The sequence below is a fragment of the Leptinotarsa decemlineata genome, unplaced genomic scaffold (assembly GCF_025532065.1).
Source record: "Leptinotarsa decemlineata unplaced genomic scaffold, Ldec_3_MD MMD2_tig00004307_RagTag_RagTag, whole genome shotgun sequence".
Taxonomy (NCBI): domain Eukaryota; kingdom Metazoa; phylum Arthropoda; class Insecta; order Coleoptera; family Chrysomelidae; genus Leptinotarsa; species Leptinotarsa decemlineata.
The window spans coordinates 10,788,488-10,809,746 of NW_027412606.1; the positions used below are offsets into that span (position 1 = coordinate 10,788,488).

At 32.1% G+C, this 21,259-nt stretch overlaps 1 protein-coding gene across 4 annotated transcripts in view; it reads right to left on the reverse strand.

The window, feature by feature from the left end:
- The window catches only part of LOC111515046 (uncharacterized), a 166,674-nt gene that overhangs the window by 7,945 nt on the left and 137,470 nt on the right, over positions 1-21,259 (reverse strand). Inside the window, exon 1 of one of the 4 annotated variants that reach the window (XM_074178966.1) lies at positions 5,429-5,448. The exons of the other annotated variants lie outside the window; for them this stretch is intronic. The gene's annotated coding sequence lies outside the window, so the exon portion shown is untranslated. Of the gene's footprint in view, positions 1-5,428; positions 5,449-21,259 lie in introns of those variants that run through there. 4 annotated transcript variants of the gene reach the window in all.

Here is a 21,259-nt window from a genome sequence, read left to right on the forward strand (position 1 = left end):
GAAAGTTATAGTGAATCAAACCAGCCGCTAACCACCATACAGTAACCATGGTCTTTTGTAGGTGGGTTTTCGTTTCCGGAAAGTGCCTGGGTGTCTCCTGTTGTAGATGATCTACTTTTCATCACATTTGACGATTAGATACAAAAAGGGATTGTTTTGGTTGCGCAAAAGCAAAAAAGAACACACCCCCAAACGTTACAATTTCTGTTGATCGTTCAAATCGTGAGGCACCCACTTTTAGAGCTTTTTGACGTTTCCAATACGTTTTAATTCATCAAAAACCGCATGGAAGCTGACACTCTGGCCTTCCGCTATCTCACGCACTGTTTGTGGCGGGTCAGTCTCCACCAAGGTCCTCAATTCTCATCCCGGATCAGTGTAGGTTGACCAACGTCGAAAAGTGCGTTCATAAATACTATCATTGCCAAATTCTTGGTTAATTTTTCGGGCTGTACTTTGGTTCAATTTGAATTCGTAGAGAAAAATTGTCCAAAAGTCGCTCAACTACAACATACAAGCTGAAAAAGGGCAAAAATTTAAATTTGGAAAAATCAATAGCATCAATGAATAGAGTACAAAATTATCTATCTATCAGTATACACCAAGACATAGTAGGATAAATATTTCTTGAGATATGGAGCTACATAAACACAAGACATTAAAACAAACAAAACTTCAATTTTCTGCACTCTAAAGAATCTGCGAGAGTATAATGAAGAACAATTCGAAAAGTTGTTTAATTCTAATTATCTGCTTGTGTACTTGTTGCGAGCATTAACAAAGCGTTGGTGTTTTGTAACAGTGTCAATAAGCCAAATTTATATAGACAGCAGTTTGGTACAAATTTTTATTCAAAAAGGATTTGTCATTGGAAGGTGGCTTGTTGATGGATCATTAGAACAGGGGCCATGGAGCCCTAATTGAGCATACATTTTTTGACGGAACCCTAAAGTGTTCATATAGTAAATTGAATATTTTCATATTCCGATTCTAAGAAATGAAAAATTATAAATGAAAAATAATCATTGTATTGAAACAGCTATTTAATGTGAGGATGGAATTTTTCAACATATTTTCTTATGATAGAACTTAAATTAGGCTTTATATCCGATAGTTAGATACGAAGATCCGAAGCTGGATCCAGTCTGATTCTGTATTTATTTTTTGTGTATTAGTACGCTGAAATGCCAGTCTCGCATCGGTAAGTCGTCACAAATAGCAGCAGAACTAAGATAGCGTTTTCAACAATTGCAAGCTATTTAGATCTACCACAGAGCGCGCGGAATCCGCAGACTACTATTTAGGAGTCAAGCCATTTGAACAAACGCCTATCCGACAAAAAGTTATTGTTGGCCCTCAAAAAGGAAACAATCAAACAAAAGGCAGGATTCAATCTCTGCACTGATAGATTACGACAGAGGTTGCTCTTCCACCTGATTCAACAGATCTACAGTTCCAATCTTTCTACGGTGTAGGCTGATAATTGACATAAATTGATGGATGTAGCCGTTACTATGTGGTAGGAAATCATTATGAAGAAGAGATAATTGAAACTTTCTATGTTTTTTGCCACTTTTATTTGTAACTAACGTTACTGCAGTTTCGTCCTATAAGGACATTTTCAAACTTATACATTAAACCAAAAATGATTGATTACATTAGCTTGTAGGTAATAATAGAGGTACTTACCTTAACTGAGTACCTGAATTTTGATTACTTGTGACAATGTTGTTACGCTAATAGGTAGATATTTGTCTCAATCAACTCTAAATGAATATTTGTGAGTTAATCAGATAATGTATTCAAAATTATAAATATTGAACTTCGAAGTTCGAAGTGAAAGAACTGAATGTATTTCAAAGAAACTTATGAGGTGGTGGCTAGCAAAGATAGTACATTTGAGTTATGACTAGGAAACAGCTGAATGATGCTAAATATTTGTAGTGTTGTAAATCATCCCCTAAAGAAAATAACGCCGGCCGCCCCTGGTAGTCATAAACCATCTGTGACGTAGCTACGAGCGCGCGAATTTTCGATGTTCGCTGCCGTTCTAGATGCAGCGCCTTCGATTGCCAAATATAAGCGTCATCCTCTCACCCATCGAGACAGTCAAGTGAAAGTTACACCGATCTAGTGAGGCGATAGATAGATGCAAAAAATTGCAATTATTATTAACAAAATAAGATTTAAAAAAAATGGTATTTAATTTTTCGTTAATAACTCAAAAAATATTATTTTTTAAGCAATTTTGAAAAAAGCTCGTTGAAAAGGAGGAAATTTCCGATGAACAAGTCCCGACTCGCGAAACTCTATCTGCATTATTCATAATTTTAATTTGACGTTGAAAATAGAGTCCCCGCGGCTGTTACGGCATGCGCGCGCTGCCGCTAAAGAGAGTTTATCAAAGGAAATACATGACATAAAATGTTATTTTAAAAATTTGAAAAAATCTAGAATTCTCTCAACACTTGAATAAATCGAGGGTGTAAAAATTTTTTTTTTATTTATTATAATACTTTCTAATATCATACGATACCGTAATTATAGCGGCACTTTTTCATATATAGCTGTTTTTATAATTTTTTCTGCTTCAGAAAAAATATAACGTTGGTCAATATTTGTCAATAACAAATTGTTAAACTGATAAGCAATCAAATAATAAACAATTTTTTTTGCCAAACTATTTAAAAGTATGAATTATGATTTTTAAAAGCAAAATTATTTCTTAACTAATTATTTAAACAATCGACATATCAAAAAATCGATTTTAAACAATTACAAATTAAAATTATGAAAAAATTTTTAAAAAAATCATAATTATCTCTAGACAACAAAATAGCAAAAAAAATGTCCAAAAATATTGAATTTCTCTATTTGTTCAAAACAATTTAATAAACAAATTACGTAAAAAAATCATATCCTATGTTGACAACTGCCATTGTTTAATGTGAAAACAGACATAGCTAAATATCAATTGAAAAAAAAATGTATCAACAATTTTTAGCTATTTCATTTTGCAATAGTTATAAAAAATCATAATTAACAAATTGATAGATTGTTATGAACTTTTATCGCAGGATCGTATGAAGTATATATATATATATATATATATATATATATATATATATATATATATATATATATATATATATATATATATATATATATATATATATCAAAAGAGCTCCATGAAGTTTAAAATTTATAGGCCAATTATTTATACCTTTAATTCCATTATTTATGCCAACGGAGATTGGGAAAAAAATTTGTTAGTTAACAATTGAATAACTTTTCGAAAAATGGTGATGAAACTTTTTTTTCTACGGGACTCGATTCATTCAAGTGTTAAGAAGATACTAGATTTTTTTCAAATTTTTAAAATGACATTTTATGTTATAAAAAAATTATTTATTTGATACAGTCTCTTTAGCGGTAGCGCGCTCATGCCGTAACAGCCGCGCGGAACCCTATTTTCAACGTCAAAATAAAATTATAAATAATGGAGATAGAGTTTCTGGAATCGGAACTTTTTTATCGAAAATTTCCTCCTCTTTAACGAGCTTTTTTCAAAATTGCTTAAAAAATAATATTTTTTGAATTAACGAAAAACTAAATACCATTTTTTTAATCTTATTTTGTTAATACCAATTGCAATTTTTTTCCTGCACCAAAATCCTTCAAAAACATTTTTCTAGAGGTGATTCCGAATAGAATGAGCTGTCGCTCATATTTTCTGGACCTTTATATCTATTTTTCATGTTTTTGAACTTGTTGATTAGACTAACGGGGAAAACGTTATATTTGGTGAAATAATTGACTGAAAATTTTTTGTTTTATGGTGAAAACGACGAGATGGAAAAACTTGAGAAAATGCCCGAGGCTTTGCGAGCGAGCCTGGCAGAGAATGAAAAACGCAGAAAAGAAGAAGATGAACGAAGGAGGGAGGGAAAACGATTACGCCGAAATCAAGATCGTGAATTACTCCTGAATATTCTGGAAAAACAGGAAAAAACAGACTTGCTGGTGAATATTCTGGAAAAAAAAGATAGTGACAGAGAGGAATTTCGTAAATAATCAGGAGAAACAAGAAAAATACAATAAGATGTACCTTCATGTTCCCAAGTTAGTAAAGGTGAGGTACAGGAATTGATTCACGAAGAATTTGAAAAGTATTTCAAAAAAGAAAGAAGGGTTTGGAAAAAGTAGTCGATGAGAAGCTTGAAGGGACTGAAACAAAATTTGAAAAAAAGCTTGGAAGTGTCGAAAAAAAAAACTTTTTTCCTGATATAAGAAGAACCAGATTATGGAAGATATCACGAGAGCTGAACTTCATTTTTGGAAAAGAAGATTGAAAGAGCATGTTGGAAGAAACATCAAAAATAAAGAAAGTCTGAACACTTGGCAAATCTATTTTTCATTTGAATGAAACATGAGTCAATGGGGGTCATACCGTCTCGAAGGTTTGGCAAGACCAGAACATCAAAACTCTAAAGTGTGTGTCTCTCAGTACAGTCACACTTTCCTACTTCTTGAAAATGGCTTCAAAGTCGAAGCCAAAACGTCAAAAAATGCGAAACTGAGCGCGGTTCAACCCGAAATTCAGATGTTGAAATTTCTAACCGCAGAAACCTATTCTACTTGTATACTTATCTGGTGACGTTTCGGATACTCTAGCTATCTTCATTATCAAACCTACGATCAATTTGATATTATCAGTGCCAATAATAATATCAAATTGATTTACCTATATTGAAAGACGAATTATAACTACAAATTATAATGTTTTGATTTAAATAAGTTGTATACAGCAAATAGGGAGTCTTTAAAACGTCATCAGATGATACATATTCATTTTTATATGCAAAATTTTATAAATTCAACTTACCGACAATTTTTTTTTCAAAAATCTGATTTATCAAATGAAGCCATTTCTTTCCTTTCTACATTTGTAGATATTCATTTTTAAATTTAATAACCTGATTATTTTGTAGATCTGTAGAAAGTAACAATCCTTAATAAAAAACAATTTTAAATATAAATTGTCCTCCTCAAAATAAAATATTTAAACAAAATTAGTTTTTCACGATATTTCAGTTATCTCCGCACCATACAGAACATATCATTGGTAATTTTATATTAATACCGCCAGTCCGACGCCTATTAATAATATATTTAACGCAATATGATAAACAGCGTCGGCCGCCTCTTTAGAAGTTCTTTGTCGCAAGTCACTACTTTAATGTCTCGTTAGCGGCGTCCTCAAGGGGCATAGCGGGTAGAAATATTTCAGTAACTTCGTGGATTAATTGCCATGCCACTTGCTTGAGACGACTATGTTTTCTTTGATGTACCGACAGGTTTGCAATCTTGAAATTCTTTCACAATCAGACTATACCAATGAAATTATTAAAAAAATGAATGGACTGACCTGTTATTTGATGAAAATCAATAACACTAGCGAAGATAATTATTACACAATTTTCACAAACATTTTTATTTCTAGACGCCTTTTGCTAACACCGTCGCTTCCTCGGTAGAAATGAAATGTTGAATAGATTTATTGTATTTTGTTCGAAAATCTTTGCGAGTGATAATACATATTGATTGATTGACTACTTCAAAGTGTCACTATGTACATCGATACATCAAGGCAGTTCTAAAAAAACACTGAACTGAAATGTGGCCTACAATCTTCACACACCTTTCAACAACTGTAACTCAATGGCCTCCATGAAGTGACTTATCATCAACAAAAAATACTATTTCATTTAACATTCGGTGTTTACATGCTGACAAGTGAAGACGTGTATTACATAAGTAATCTTAACGCATCATTTCATTGAAGTGTTTGTTAGTCTTGGTGATAGCATGGAAATCGTGCACCTTTCATTTAAAAACTGTTACAAGGAAAACAAATAATTGATAATGAATTATGATAAAAAAAAGTGATATTGAGTTCGATCATATGAAGAGTAAACCATGAAAAATGTCCATGAATGATCTCAGCCATACGAATATTTTGATGATTTTTTGATAAGTCAACTATTTTGATACTCGATCGAAGTGGGGCAGATAAAAAAATCAAATAAAGCTAAGGTCATAGGTACATTGTAATTTCAACTGATAGGTAAAAATTTTTCCATTGAATGTGTAAGTTGTCCCAGTTAATTTTTTCAAAGGTATTTATTGATAACAAAATAGTACTTGCAGAAATTACATAACTTAAAAAACTTTTATTGTCGGTGAGACAGTTTTTAGCGGAGCGAATACAAAATTGTTTGAAAGTGTTCTTATACTCGTAGGACGAAACTTCAGTAACGTTAGTTCCAAATACAAGTGGTATAAAAACATAGGAAGCTTTATTTCTCATTTTTCATAAATCTAAATCAACAGAGATCTTCCTGAAATGTAATAAAGGGTATGTTTTATTGCCTTATACTGTAGGTAGTCGGAGCTTTTAGGATCCAATATGAAATTAAATACAGTCTCTTCAGCTGTGTGTAAATGCCAAAGACACGTTATGATCGTTCCTATTTTTTGAGAAGTTGGTTTGCCACTGAATTCTCGACTGAATCGATGATCACATTTGGGATTTTCAACTTCAGGAATCCTCAATTTGTTGTGTAATACCTTATATCTATACATATTGCATAAGATTTTTGAAATATATGCGATGGTGGAAAACATAAACTGAAGATTCAGAATCAATTGATGAAGCCTCTTACTGATGGTGAATTAAAATATAATCGAGAATATAATCAATAATTAGCAGAAAACATTACAAACGGTGAGATTTTGATACAATAACTTAAACATAGTTCGATGTGGTTGTCGTCTTTCGGGATACAAGTTTAAATATTTGGGAAAGAAAGTTTTTGGCTTTCTACTACTCCATCTTGATACAAAAAGATTTAAAGTAGAACTCATGTGAATGATATCTGATTTTTATTCCACAACGAATGTTTGAAATACAAACTGAATAGAGAAAAGTATCTTCTGTATAATTCAGTGTTCATATAGAAGTATTTGTTTCGAAAGAATGTTTTCTTTCGTATAATTCAATGTTTATATGAAAGTAGCTGTTTCAGGAGGACTTTCTTTCAGTTTGTGTCTGAAAGTTACTTCTTTGCATGATCTACACATCCATGTATAGAGTCACTTCCTTCCTTTCTTTGGAAGACTCCCTCATCCTTCTTTTTGTATCAAGATAGAGTAGTAGAAAGCCAAAAACTTTCTTTCCAAAAAATTAATCACTCCTAAAAAATATAACCCCTTCAATTCAAGTTTAAATACATTTCCGATGTCCTAACACTGTTTCTATCGTATTCGTAATAAATTTGTATCATATCTCTTTTTTCTTCATTCGTGAAAGTCATTTTTCGCCAAAAATTCAATGACTTGTACAATAACAAAATGTCATTGAGTGTAACAAATTGAAAGTCAAATTCAGAAACATCAAAGTCAAAGCCTATTATGATAAGAATTAATTTTTTTCAATATCTCCAATTTTTCGAAAAAGAATTACGGTGACCGGAAAGACGAGGATATATCATTTCTTATGAATTAGTCCAGGATTTTTTATCTCAAATAAAGACTTCTAGTTGTTGAGGTGTATCATTTCTAGAAAAAATTAAAATGAACACACCTGTGCACAAACTGATTTCAATAACCAAACCAAACGGAAAGAAATATAGGTGTATTGTCTAGCATCGAGACGCGAACTAAAATAATCTGGTGAATATTGCAGTAAACGATGTGTGAGTCATTGTTGATACAATTACAGTTTTCATATAAATATTTCTCGAGTTTCCAAACATCGATTTTTAAAAGGTTTCAAACAAAATACGTTTCGGGATACGTTTATGCTGTCGGAATACGTAAGTTGTAGATAAAGAAACGTATATGACGACAGACATAATCCACTACCGAAACACTCATTGTTCAACAAAACGAATAAATGTAAACATCCTAACCTCCAGTAATAGACCAGTCATTAGGCAAATGACCTAACTCAGCTTAGGAATATTGTAAACTTATTTTATAGAATTCGAAAAAACATCAGCTCTTATGACTGTGTAATTGATGTTATCAAAGTGGAATAATAATAATGATATTTCAGTTAAGTCATGCAAGTTTACTCGAAGAGGTCACTCCTGCATATTGCTGTCACTATATGTGGCAGCACTATATGTAAAGCTTGAAATACTACCTTGGCATTGGTGATTACACATAAGATCGAATTTATTTAATATCACGAAATAAAAGTCTGAATATCCATCCCCTTAACGTTTCTAAACGGTAGGATCTGGCAAATACCTGCCGAAAACATATATTTCTCCGGATATTATTTCAACGAACATTCAACCATATCAGAAAGGCATTTGTGCAAATTTTCTTAAAAAAGACAAGAGTGTGTCCTGCAATGAGTTCAGGAATCGATTGTCTTAACGTTAGTTCTAACCCATATATGAATGTTTCATCTGAGACATATGGAAAAATTGGGAGGAGTAAATATTTCGAATTGAATTTCGAAAAATTAATTTTGACTAGATCTAATATGATTGAATAAAGTGAATGAAAATGAAGCTCCGTCGGGGCATCGTCACAAGTGGCCAAAAAAAAATTTCTTGACAATATTCATTCATATAATGAACCTCAATGCCTTATTAGCAATGAAGCAACAGTGAAAGTATATCAGCAAAGTTTTTTTAAGACACCTGTAGTAGTCTGTTCAGAAATGAGATAACTCAGCAGTACATCTATATATATATATATATATATATATATATATATATATATATATATATATATATATATATATATATATATATATATATATATATATATATATATATATATATACATATAAGTGTATTCTTGAGAAATCTCATTGCCATCTCATTACTAAGCTATTTTTTGTTTATAAAAACGACAAAAAATGTCAGTACGACAACGAACATCATTGTTCAGTCAGAATATTCTCATTAAGTTTTCGCTTTTACTAGTAGAAGGGTACCACGTGAATAATCTCTGAAAAGCTCAATTCTTGTCCATTGGAAGAAAAAATTTAAGCGATTTTTATTTACACTGCGACGCATAACTCTCACGAGACCGAAAGGATGTTCAATGAAGGTTTTCCGAATCGTCCTATCTGTAGAAAATATTTGAGGGAACTTGTATCCAAGTTCACAACTACCGGTAGTGTACATAACAAAAAGCCCCCAGGTTATCCGTCCATTCCGGAAGAACAGCAAGTGAGATGGTAGTAAACCCTGAACAGTCTACTTATTCCATCGCGAATGTTTGTGAGGTGTCTTCTTCTATTATGTGGAGACTTTTGAAGAGGAATATGTTTCATCTACACAAAATTAAAATGGTACACCAATTAACTGAAGATGACCCTGAGCGAAGAACAGAATTTTGTGAAATCATGGCGAAAACCATTGCAAGGCATCTTTCCTATCTCCACAATATTTATTTTGGTGACGAATGTACAGTTTTTCAAACGACAATGTTCTCAGACAAAATTGCCGTTATTGGAGTGACACCAACCCTCACGTTTTCAGGGAAACACATATCAATATCCAGAAAAAAATAACGTCTGGGCAGGAATATTGGAAAACCATTTTGAAGGACCTCTATTTATTGATCAAAATTCAAAAGGAGAACTGTATTTGAATATGCTGGAAACTACTGTTAACCCTCTCATCACTGAAATCGTCGAAGCGAATCCTAATGAATTCGATATGGATATTGTATTCCGACAAGATGGAGCACCACCAAATTACTCCAGACAAGTAAGAAACTATTTGGATACTGATTTTCCCGGTCGTTGGATTGGTCGTCGGGGTCCTTCAGAATTGCCACCCCGCTCGCCAGATTTGACAGCTTTGGACTTTTTTTATGGGGCTATTTGAAACAAAAGGTGTACGAAACTGAACCTGCTTCAATATTGGATATACGACAGAGAATAATAAATATTTGTAGAGATATTGACGTACATGGTTCGAAAATGTTCGGCATGAAATATCGGATAGGCTGTTCATACGTCAACCATTTCGAGCATCTTCTGAACTGATCTCAAGCTTATTACCTCATATTATGTTGGTAAATGTCAATGTATTCAGGCAATTATTAAATATTCCGTCATTTTGTAGTAGTTAAAGATATTGATTGATTGAAAGATATTATATCTAGGGTTGTGAAGTATTCGTCAGGAGCTTCAAAAACACACACACACACATATATAATAGGAATAAATTTCAGCGACTGTGAGTAGTTATGTTTATGTCAATTTAAATTCAATCTCTTGACAACAATTTTTTAATGAACTTTCTACAATTATTTTATACATACTGTAAGTAAATATTAACCTTGTTCTGTTAAAACCAAAGAAAATATATATATATATATATATATATATATATATATATATATATATATATATATATATACAATGTGTCCAAGATAAGGATCCTAAGCATGGGAATCTCAGTACCTGTTGGAGATACAGCTTATGTTAAATTAGGAAAAAGTTGTGTTCTTTAAAGCTTATTTACATGCCGTTTAGAAACTTGAAGAATTTTCATGGCCTGCTGAGATATTTGGGAAAAACGAGAATTTGACAATATCAATTTTATTTTTTTCTGACTTTATTTGAAAAGATATCAAAAAACGAATAACACTTTTTCATTGGCACTTTTAAGGTACTACACGATGGTATTTTTAGATTTTATATCCGACGTTTCGTTTTCAAGAAACCATCATCAACTTTATTTTTTTAAATAGCCCGAAAAAAAAGTACACCCTGTATCTGTTTCCATTTTTTATTACGAATTCAACGATGTAACACATGCCATTGTTTTCTTTTTAGTTTAAGGGAAAATTGCATTTTTTCTATTTTTAAATTGTATTTTTAAGTAGGTTAATAATGACTTTTTCAAAGTAATGAAAACAATATATATATATATATATATATATATATATATATATATATATATATATATATATATATATATATATATATATATATATATATATATTTCGGCGGTCAGTAATTTGATATACTGTTGTTCAGATTGAACCGGGTCTGTAATTTTCATCGTTTCGACTCCTGCTCCTGCTTAGGAGCCATTTTCAAGAATCACTTAGATTTTTACTTACATGACATGAAGACGAGGTCGTAATCTCCCTTGTCCCCAAGTCTCGTTGCTGGCTCCATGGTTGCTCTGTTCCACTTAAGTTCGCACTGGTCACTCTGTTGTTCGGGGCCCATATTTATATTGTTGCAGTTGAAGGGTATTGAAAACACATTGTTTTTTTGAAAGCGGTATAAATACTTTGAATTATACCGTCAACAAACACACTGCACCCATCAAAAGGACCCACTTGGCTTTTTTCATAGGAAGAAAATATTACATTATTTTCTATTTGGAGTTTAAAGAGAGGAGTTAGTCTTAATCTCAGTCTCAGTGATATTCTTCAGTTTACTTCGAAAGCGCTTTGAATAAAAAGCTATACAACATGGAAACTAGTTGTTCGGGAACCGTCAAGCGTCCGAAACTATCAGCATTGAAGATAAATGAAAAAACAATTGTTATGAATGTTTATAATTCTTTAATACAATAATATCCGCCTGAAATAAAAAGTAAGGAGGAAGTGATGCAAAAATGCGTGAGTATGACCGGTGCCGGTGTCGATAGATCGACAATTTTTAGAATTCCTAAGGAACTCAAGAAAAACAGCTTTTTGGAGCCGAAATTATCCACTGTCAGAAAGTGTTTAGTTATCGGAGAAGAAGTCAAGAATTTTATTATTTTACATAAAAAACTAAATTCCTACATTGAATAAAGTTTTGTTAGTTATTCGTTAAGACAGTTTTTCTCCTGATATAAGAAGAACTAGATTATGGAAGATATTACAAGAGCTGAACTTCACTTTTGGAAAACAAGATAGAACATATTAATAAAAAAATGACAGATTGTAGAATCGAGAAGAAACTATTTAAGAGAAATAAAGAAAGCCAGAATACTGGGTAAATCTATTTTTATTTAGATGAAACGTGGGTCAATAAGGGTCATACCGTCTCGAAGGTTTGGTAAGACTAGAACATCAAAATCCTAATGTGTGTCTCTCAGTACGGCCACACTTATCTACTTCTTGAAAATGGTTTCAAAATCGAAGCAAAAACGTCGAACAATGCAAAACTTTGAGCGCGGTTCTTCTCGAAATTCAGATGTTGAAATTTCTAACCGCGGGAACCTTATCTATTTGTATACTTATCTTGTGACGTTTCGGAGACTTTAGCTATCTTCATTATCAAACCTACGATCAACTTGATATTATCAGTGTCAATAATAATAATATCAAATTGATTCACACCCAAAAACGAATTATAACTAAAAATTATAACTTAAATAGGTTGGATAAAGGAAATGGATAGTCTTTAAAACACCACCAGATGACACATATTTATTTTTATATGCAAAATTTCATAAATTCAAATTACTAACAAATTAGATTTTTTTTCAAAAAGTTAATTCATCAAATGCCGTAATTTTTTGCCTTTTCTACATTTGTAGTTATTTTTAAATTTTATATTCTGATTATTTTATAGATCTGTAGAAGGTAACAATCCTAAATAAAAAACTCAATGTCCTTCTCAAAATAAAATATTTAAACAAAATTAGTTTGCACGATATTTCAGTTATCTTGGCATCATACAGATTATATCAATGAAAAATTAATATTAATACCTACAGTCTAACCACTAATCAATACTATCTTCAACGCAATATGATAAACAGCGTCGGCCACCTTTTTAGAAGTTCTTTGTGGCAAGTCACTATATTAATGGCTCCCTAGCGGCGTCCTCAAGGAGCATAGCGGGTAGAAATATCTCAGTGACTGAGTTCATCTGAATTGGGGCCAAAACACTGATGTTATTCATTGATTCTTTCCTCTTTCCTCCAGACAAATCTTTGGGAACTAAACTATATTTAACCGATCTATCTCCCGCAGTTTAAAAATGTCCCCTTCATTCACATTGAAGAGTATACCTACTGTGTGGAAAATGAGAAATAATACTTTTTATGTTTCGTAACTAATTTTACTGCAGTTTTTTCCTAATAGGACGAAACTGCAGTGAAATTAGTTACAAATAAAAGTAAAAAACATAAAAAGTATAATTTCTCATTATGATCTACCACGTAGTAACGGCGACATCCATCAATTTATACCTACTTTATTCATATTGACTTCTTGTGCATTTAGAAAATATCAACGTGGTCCAATTCAAGGCAGTTCTTTAATAAACAGCAAAATCCAATATCATCACATATTTTTCCCAAAAATGTATCTCTCCTAAAATTATACCCTTTCAATTCATTCCAAACAATTTTATGTATATTTACTATGAAATTAATAAAGCTAAAGTGTTGAATTAAAATGCATGAGGATTTCACAAAAAATAATGAATAAAGTCATTTTATGAAAATGATGGTATATTAGCAGGCGTGTGACCTCTGAAGTACATCATGCATTAAACTCATTAATAGCTCAGCGTTTGAACAGGAACACTTGTTTTGATTGTAAACTAAAGAAACAGCGAGTCATTCATAAGATGCACGATGTTATGATAGTCGGTCCATCTGTACTGGGATAAACAGAGACAGAATAGAGAGATAGAATAATAATTTTAACTACAAGCAGTAACAAACCACAATGTGAAGGAATATAAAGAAACAAAGTTGTTTTCATAGTATCCATTAACTCATTCAAAAACAAACCTAATCAACAGTAACCTTGAAACCAATTCAATGATATCAAAAAGATAACTGAAATGTTGAAGGAAGCAGATACGCAACATTTCGAAGATGATTATTTGGTAATTGAATGTTGAATACTAAATGAACCAAAAGAAGAGGTCATAAAAAACAAATCTGTAATAACTTCCTATATAAGACGTGATCTTGAAAAGATCTCACTTGGAAGAATATCTTGACAAATATCCAAACTAAATAAGCCTAGAGTGAAATATCACAAGTGAAGGAACTATTGGACTACTAGATGTAGTCTAGTTCACAAGGCCATTCCACAAAATTTGCAATTCTTAATTTCATCCAGTAATTTACGATTTCAGCTAAACGAATAGGTTGAAGAAGTTGGAAACAATTGTATATATATATATATATATATATATATATATATATATATATATATATATATATATATATATATTCGGCATATTCGGACATTCTCTAGCCAACTAAAATATTTTCGACAATGCGGTGTTGCCGCTTCTATTAGAAAGCAGTAGCAACTTTGATTTTTCAAATGGAACACTCAGTATATAATATTATTTTTGGAATCTCCAACAATTGCCCGACAACTTTTCTTGATATTTCCCTATACCTATCTGTTACCGTTTTCGTATAAATTTCTTGAGGTTCATTGGCGGTAGATTCGGATACATTTCATTGAACTTTCTACATGTTCTGCTGATAATTTTGTCACACTGTCCAAAAATAATAAACAAATTCATAAGAACTTCGTTTGAATAGTTTTGTTCCATCGTTTTGAAGGTATTTGCAACTTCTGAAGTAACGAAAATGTCGATATTATTAGGAGAATGTCACAACGCTACTGTCAAATAGTAATCATGGCCTGCTTACCAAATACCGAATGGAAATACCATTCTGAAGGGACATTTTCACAAATAAATGTTCATAAGTCCGAAACTTGACTAGTTAGGTATAGGTATGATATACATAGAAAGAAAGCAAATTTTAGCAGCTTTCCGAATTTTCAATAATATACAGGGTGTTCCATTTAAAATAATCAAATTCCAAGCAAACGAAAAAACTGTATTTTTTTACCACCCTGTATTGAAGTAACGGAGATTAGGCTGACGTGTGGGAAGTGTCCAAGTATCACCTAACTCCAAACCAAATTTCGATATCATAATATATATATATATATATATATATATATATATATATATATATATATATATATATATATATATATATATATATATATATATATATATAAATCAAATATTAATATCAAGGAATTGAAAAACGGAGTTTTATATATATATATATATATATATATATATATATATATATATATTTTTTCAACTAGACTAGTCTAGTTGAAAAAACCAGACATCACCAGAAGATGGCAAATGAGACTTTGCCGAAACGTTGTGAAAATAATCCTTATGGGGAGAAAATACACAGAACACGGAGCGAAACCCGAGAAAACAGCTCATCATACTTTATCCGTGAGAATCTTCGAGTTAACATATATATATATATATATATAAAACTCCGTTTTTCAATTCCTATATATAAATTGGATAATGTTAGCGACTGGAGAAATTTATGGTAAAATGGATTAACTGTAATATCAAAGTTTTACATACCGAAAAAAACATTTCCAAACGCCTTTTTCTTCAAATGGTGGAAATTAATAAGTCTTCTGATTGTATGAATAAGAAAACTGACATTGATAATCTCAGCAGTATATATAGTAATTTACTAGAACTACATCAAAAACATAATAATAATGAAAGATGTATCAATCAATAACTCTTTCATTACAGTAAAAAAGTATCAAATCATCATACCCATTGAAAAATGACATTTATGTGAAGGTATGACATTTGTCAAATCCACAAAAAAATCGTATACATGTTAACTTTTACGTCAATTTATATCTTCAATTTATTGTTTTTCACTCATTTTTACTGTATGATTTGTAATGTTATTCAAAGGCGAAAATATTTAAAAAGCATTAAATTATAGGCCCTGAAGAAGCTTCCCATTAGAAGCGAAAGCTTGGCAAAGTAAAGCAGAGTTTGATTTTTGACTTTTTGACTGAGAGATCCTGTTAATCCATTTTACTATATATATATATATATATATATATATATATATATATATATATATATATATATATATATATATATATATATATATATATATATATATATATATATATATATATATACATCGGAAAAGTCTAGGGATATATTTATAACATACTAAATATCATAAAAATAAATGCATGAGGTCGTTTGATTTCGATTAAATTGGTACACTCGACCACCCTGTAGATTTCTATGGGTTGAACAAAGCCTGCAACAACGGTAACTAATCTTTTATCAAGTTTTTTACAAACTGTAGGTTTTCGGCTAAAATGAATAATCTGAAAGTGTCGAGTTTGTACATTCTATGCAGTTCTTGCTCAGCAATTAAACTGGAAATATTGTGCTTTAAAATGGAACGCCATCACTTACCATTGGCTGAGATGAATAGAGCTGTAGGGCTTCTTCAAGGTGGCATGCGACAAAATGATGTAGCTCTTCGTTTGGGGGTCTCCCAAAGTGTTATCAGTCGATTGTGGCGGCGTTTTCGTGAAACTGGCAGTCCAGCCGAACAACATCCAGGGCGAGGACGCGCTACAACTGCAGTTCAAGACCGATTTTTGGTCTTAACCGCAAGAAGACAACCGACAATCACAGCACCTGAGTTGGTTAACGTGTTGCAGCAGACGCACCAGGTAACCATTGGTCGTGATACTGTCAGAAATCGACTGCATGAAGCAGATCTCCACAACAGAAGGCCACTTAGATGTCCACCTTTGTCGAGAGGCAATCGCGGTAGAAGATTAGAGTGGTGTCAAGAACATCAAAACTGGGATGCAAATGATTGGCCCACAGTTTTGTTTACAGACGAATCCAGATTTGGATTTCATCCAGATTCTCGTCGAGTAAGACTGTGGAGACGACCTGGAAATAATGAACGTTTGAGACACGTCCAGGAAGTCCACACATACAGAGGTGGTACAGTAATGCTATGGGGCGGAATCATGCTCGGCGGCAGAACAGATCTCGTTTTTCCAAATCGCTCCCTCACAGTTCATCAGTACCTCGACACCATTCTTCTACCTATCGTCCGTCCGTTTGCTGGTGCTGTTGGTGAAAACTTCCACCTAATGCACGATAATGCTCGTCCACATATCGCGCGTCTAGTGACTGACTGGCTCACCAACGAAGGAGTTGATGTATTACCATGGCCAGCACAATCACCGGACCTGAATCCCATCGAGCATGTGTGGGACATGCTTCAACGAAGAATTACTCCGCATATGGGGAACATTCACACAACGTTTCAATTGAGAGAGCTTTCAATCGCTGAATGGGCAAATGTACCTCAACAAGACATTGACAATCTCATTTTGTCGATGCACGATAGATGTAGGGCCATAATAAACCAGTGTGGAGGCCATACTTTGTACTGATTCCAATTTTTTTTGTATAATGATTTTTTTTTCGGGGTGCCAAAGAAGAGCCATATTTTTTTTAGTTTTGCTTATATGCGCACTCAGTATTTTTGACCATTTAACAATTATTGCCATTTTTAAAAATATCCCTAGACTTTTCCGATGTATATATATATATATATATATATATATATATATATATATATATATATATATATATATATATATATATATATATATATATATATATATATATATATATATATATATATATATATATATATATATATATATATATATATATATATATATATATATATATATATATATATATATATATATATATTTTCTCCCCATAAGGATTTTTTTCACAACGTTTCGGCAAAGTCTCATTTGCCATCTTCTGGTGATGTCTAGTTGAAAAAAAACCAGACATCACCAGAAGATGGCAAATGAGACTTTTCCGAAACGTTGTGAAAATAATCCTTATGGGGAGAAAATACACAGAACACGGAGCGAAACCCGAGAAAACAGCTCATCATATATATACAGGGTCCTGCAACAGTGGCGCGGTGTTCCATATCTCTATATAGGAAGCAGATAGGAATCTAATTTTCTATAATATTACCTTATTGCTCGAGCTCGACAAAATAAAATCATTGGCGGTCACACAGGGTGTTCGATTTTTTCTGGGCGGATCCCAACTGTGTCTTTTTAAATGGCAACCTATATTTTTTATCGCTTTTTCGGTTTCTTCATAGAAAATAAAATAAACTTTATGTATATCTGCACTTCGAAAATATTGATGGTTTTCGAGATATCTAGCATGACAGGTTTTTTTTTCCAATATTCGTCACTCAGAATATTTGAAATTATAAAGTGGTGCCAAGTCCAGTTGAAATTTTTTTTTGTCGAATATTCTACATTGGTAACTCTCTCAAACGATATATCTGAAATCGACCTGTGATATACAGGGTATGAAAAACCGCTTGCCAAATATTGTAAATGAAAATTTGCAAAATCTTCCTTATATTAAATGGAATACCCTGTATATTATTGATCCATAAGAAGCGCCAACGAAACCTCTACAAATTTCATTAAGTATTCCCTATGGCTAAGTTCAATAGTTTTTCTTAAATGAGCATTTCTTTCGAAAAATGGTCATTTTTTCAAAGCGAAATCCATTTGACGACTGATAAGAATATACAAAAAATACCCTTTCCTTAAAATATCGCCCATTCCTAAAATTACCTGTTGCTAGATAAACAAGTTGCGAATTACACCACAAAATGGACGTTCTTGAATAGTTACAATAATTTAAAAAATCTCGGAATTTGTGCCATATTCTTTCGGTCTAAAACAACCTTTCAGCGAATGAAATATTTATTGGAAATCAAGTAATTTCACAAACTACACTTAAACGATTTGATCTCCACTAACTTTATTGAAAATAATCATAACATGTTTCGCTAAAACATTAGCTTTTTCAAATGATTAATCATTTGAAAAAGCTAATGTTTTAGCGAAACATGTTATGATTATTTTCAATAAAGTTAGTGGAGATCAAATCGTTTAAGTGTAGTTTGTGAAATTACTATGGATCTTCATCAAGTAACGGCCGAATCAATCAGGAAATCAAGTAGTCTGGCAAATGACAGAACAAAATATTTGGCTGCAAATGAATATTGAAATTTTTAGTCAATCGTGAAGTTGAACTGTCGGTATAATTTCATCAGAATGTTGTTATCAAAAAGTGATTTGATTGATATGATTTTCATATTAGGTGAATCAGACAGGAATTGTTTATTGGCAAGTAGAATTTATTCTCAACGGTATCCAGATAGAAGGCATCCAGATGAAAGATCTTTCCGAAATGTCTTGGGACGATTCGTTGAAACTGGATCTATTAATTATTCCAAACATGAGCGCATCAAGCCAGCTACTAATGAAGATAATGAATTGCAAGTTCTTCTTGCTGTTGAAGAAGATCCTAGTAGGAGTCAACGTCAAATTGGGGAAATAGTGGATATAAGTGAGAGATCAGTGCAACGAGTATTGAAGAAACATCGCTTGCATCCATACCACGTTCAGTTACATCAAGAACTACTGTATGCTGATTTCGAGAAAAGAGTGAGATTTTGCAATTGGGCCATGAACAAAATTCGTCGAAACGAATATTTTTTCAATAATATTTTATGGTCGGATGAATCGACATTCCATAAAAATGGATTTGTAAATCGACATAATTACCATTATTATGCGACAGAAAATCCTCACTTATTGAGACAGGTGGATTATCAACATAGGTGGTCGATAAATGTCTGGGGAGGCATCATTGGAGAATATGTAATTGGTCCATACTTTTTTGAGGGACATATGAATGGTGCAATGTATCTCAATTTCTTACGAAATGATTTACCAGGTTTGTTAGATGATATTCCTCTTGACCTCCGCAATAGAATGTGGTTACAACATGATGGTGCACCTGCTCACTATTCGGCAGAAGTGAGAGATCATCTAAATGAAGTATTTCCCAATAAATGGATAGGACGGAATGGGCCTGTACGGTGGCCCGCTAGATCACCAGATTTGACGAAACTAGATTTTTTCTTATGGGGATACATAAAAAATATGGTTTACGTTGAGCCACCAACTTCTCCCGAAAATATGCGACTTAGAATAACGAATGCTTTTCGCAGCATTACACCAGCTGTCTTGCGCAGGGTAGAACAGTCTTTCAAACATAGACTTCAGCTCTGCATTCAAGAAAATGGAAGACATGTTGAACATATTTTATAAAAGTTTCATTATCAACCTTAATTAAACTCTCCCTTTTGTAGTTTTGTAATTTGCCAGTTGACAAATTTGAATATCTAGAACTCAAGCTCTGAATGAATATAATAACATGAAAAAAATAGTTATTTATAATGTTTCTTTCTTTTAACTTGTTTGGTTTGATATTGCACGATTTATGAGTGAAATTCTGCATCCAATGAAAAAATAATTTTCCATTTAGCAAAAAGTGATAGGTACATACATTTATTTCGTTAAAAAATATTTGTTTGGACACCTTCTAATGTACAAAATTGAAACAAGATATCTTTCGTATATTTTTATCAGTCGTCAAATGGATTTCGCTTTGAAAAAATGACCATTTTTCGAAAGAAATGCTCATTTAAGAAAAACTATTGAACTTAGCCATAGGGAATACTTAATGAAATTTGTAGAGGTTTCGTTGGCGCTTCTAATGGATCAATAATATACAGGGTGTTCCATTTAATCTAAGGAAGATTTTGCAAATTTTCATTTACAATATTTGGCAAGCGGTTTTTCATACCCTGTATATCACAGGTCGATTTCAGATATATCGTTCGAGAGAGTTACCAATGTAGAATATTCGACCAAAAAAAAATTTCAACTGGACTTGGCACCACTTTATAATTTCAAATATTCTGAGTGACGAATATTGGAAAAAAAACCTGTCATGCTAGATATCTCCAAAACCATCAATATTTTCGAAGTGCAGATATACATAAAGTTTATTTTATTTTCTATGAAGAAACCGAAAAAGTGTTAAAAAATATAGGTTGCCATTTAAAAAGACACAGTTGGGATCCGCCCAGAAAAAATCGAACACCCTGTGTGACCGCCAATATTTTTATTTTGTCGAGCTCGAGCAATAAGGTAATATTATAGAAAATTAGATTCCTATCTGCTTCCTATATAGAGATATGGAACACCGCGCCACTGTTGCAGGACCCTATATATATATATATATAGGTATATATATATATATATATATATATATATATATATATATATATATATATATATATATATATATATATATAAAGGGTGTTCCAAATTTTGTCGGCACCATTGTCAACTCCGTTTTTCAATTCCTTGATATTAATAGTTGATAGGACCTCGCATGAGTGAGCTGAATTATTACCCATATTCATTCAACTAT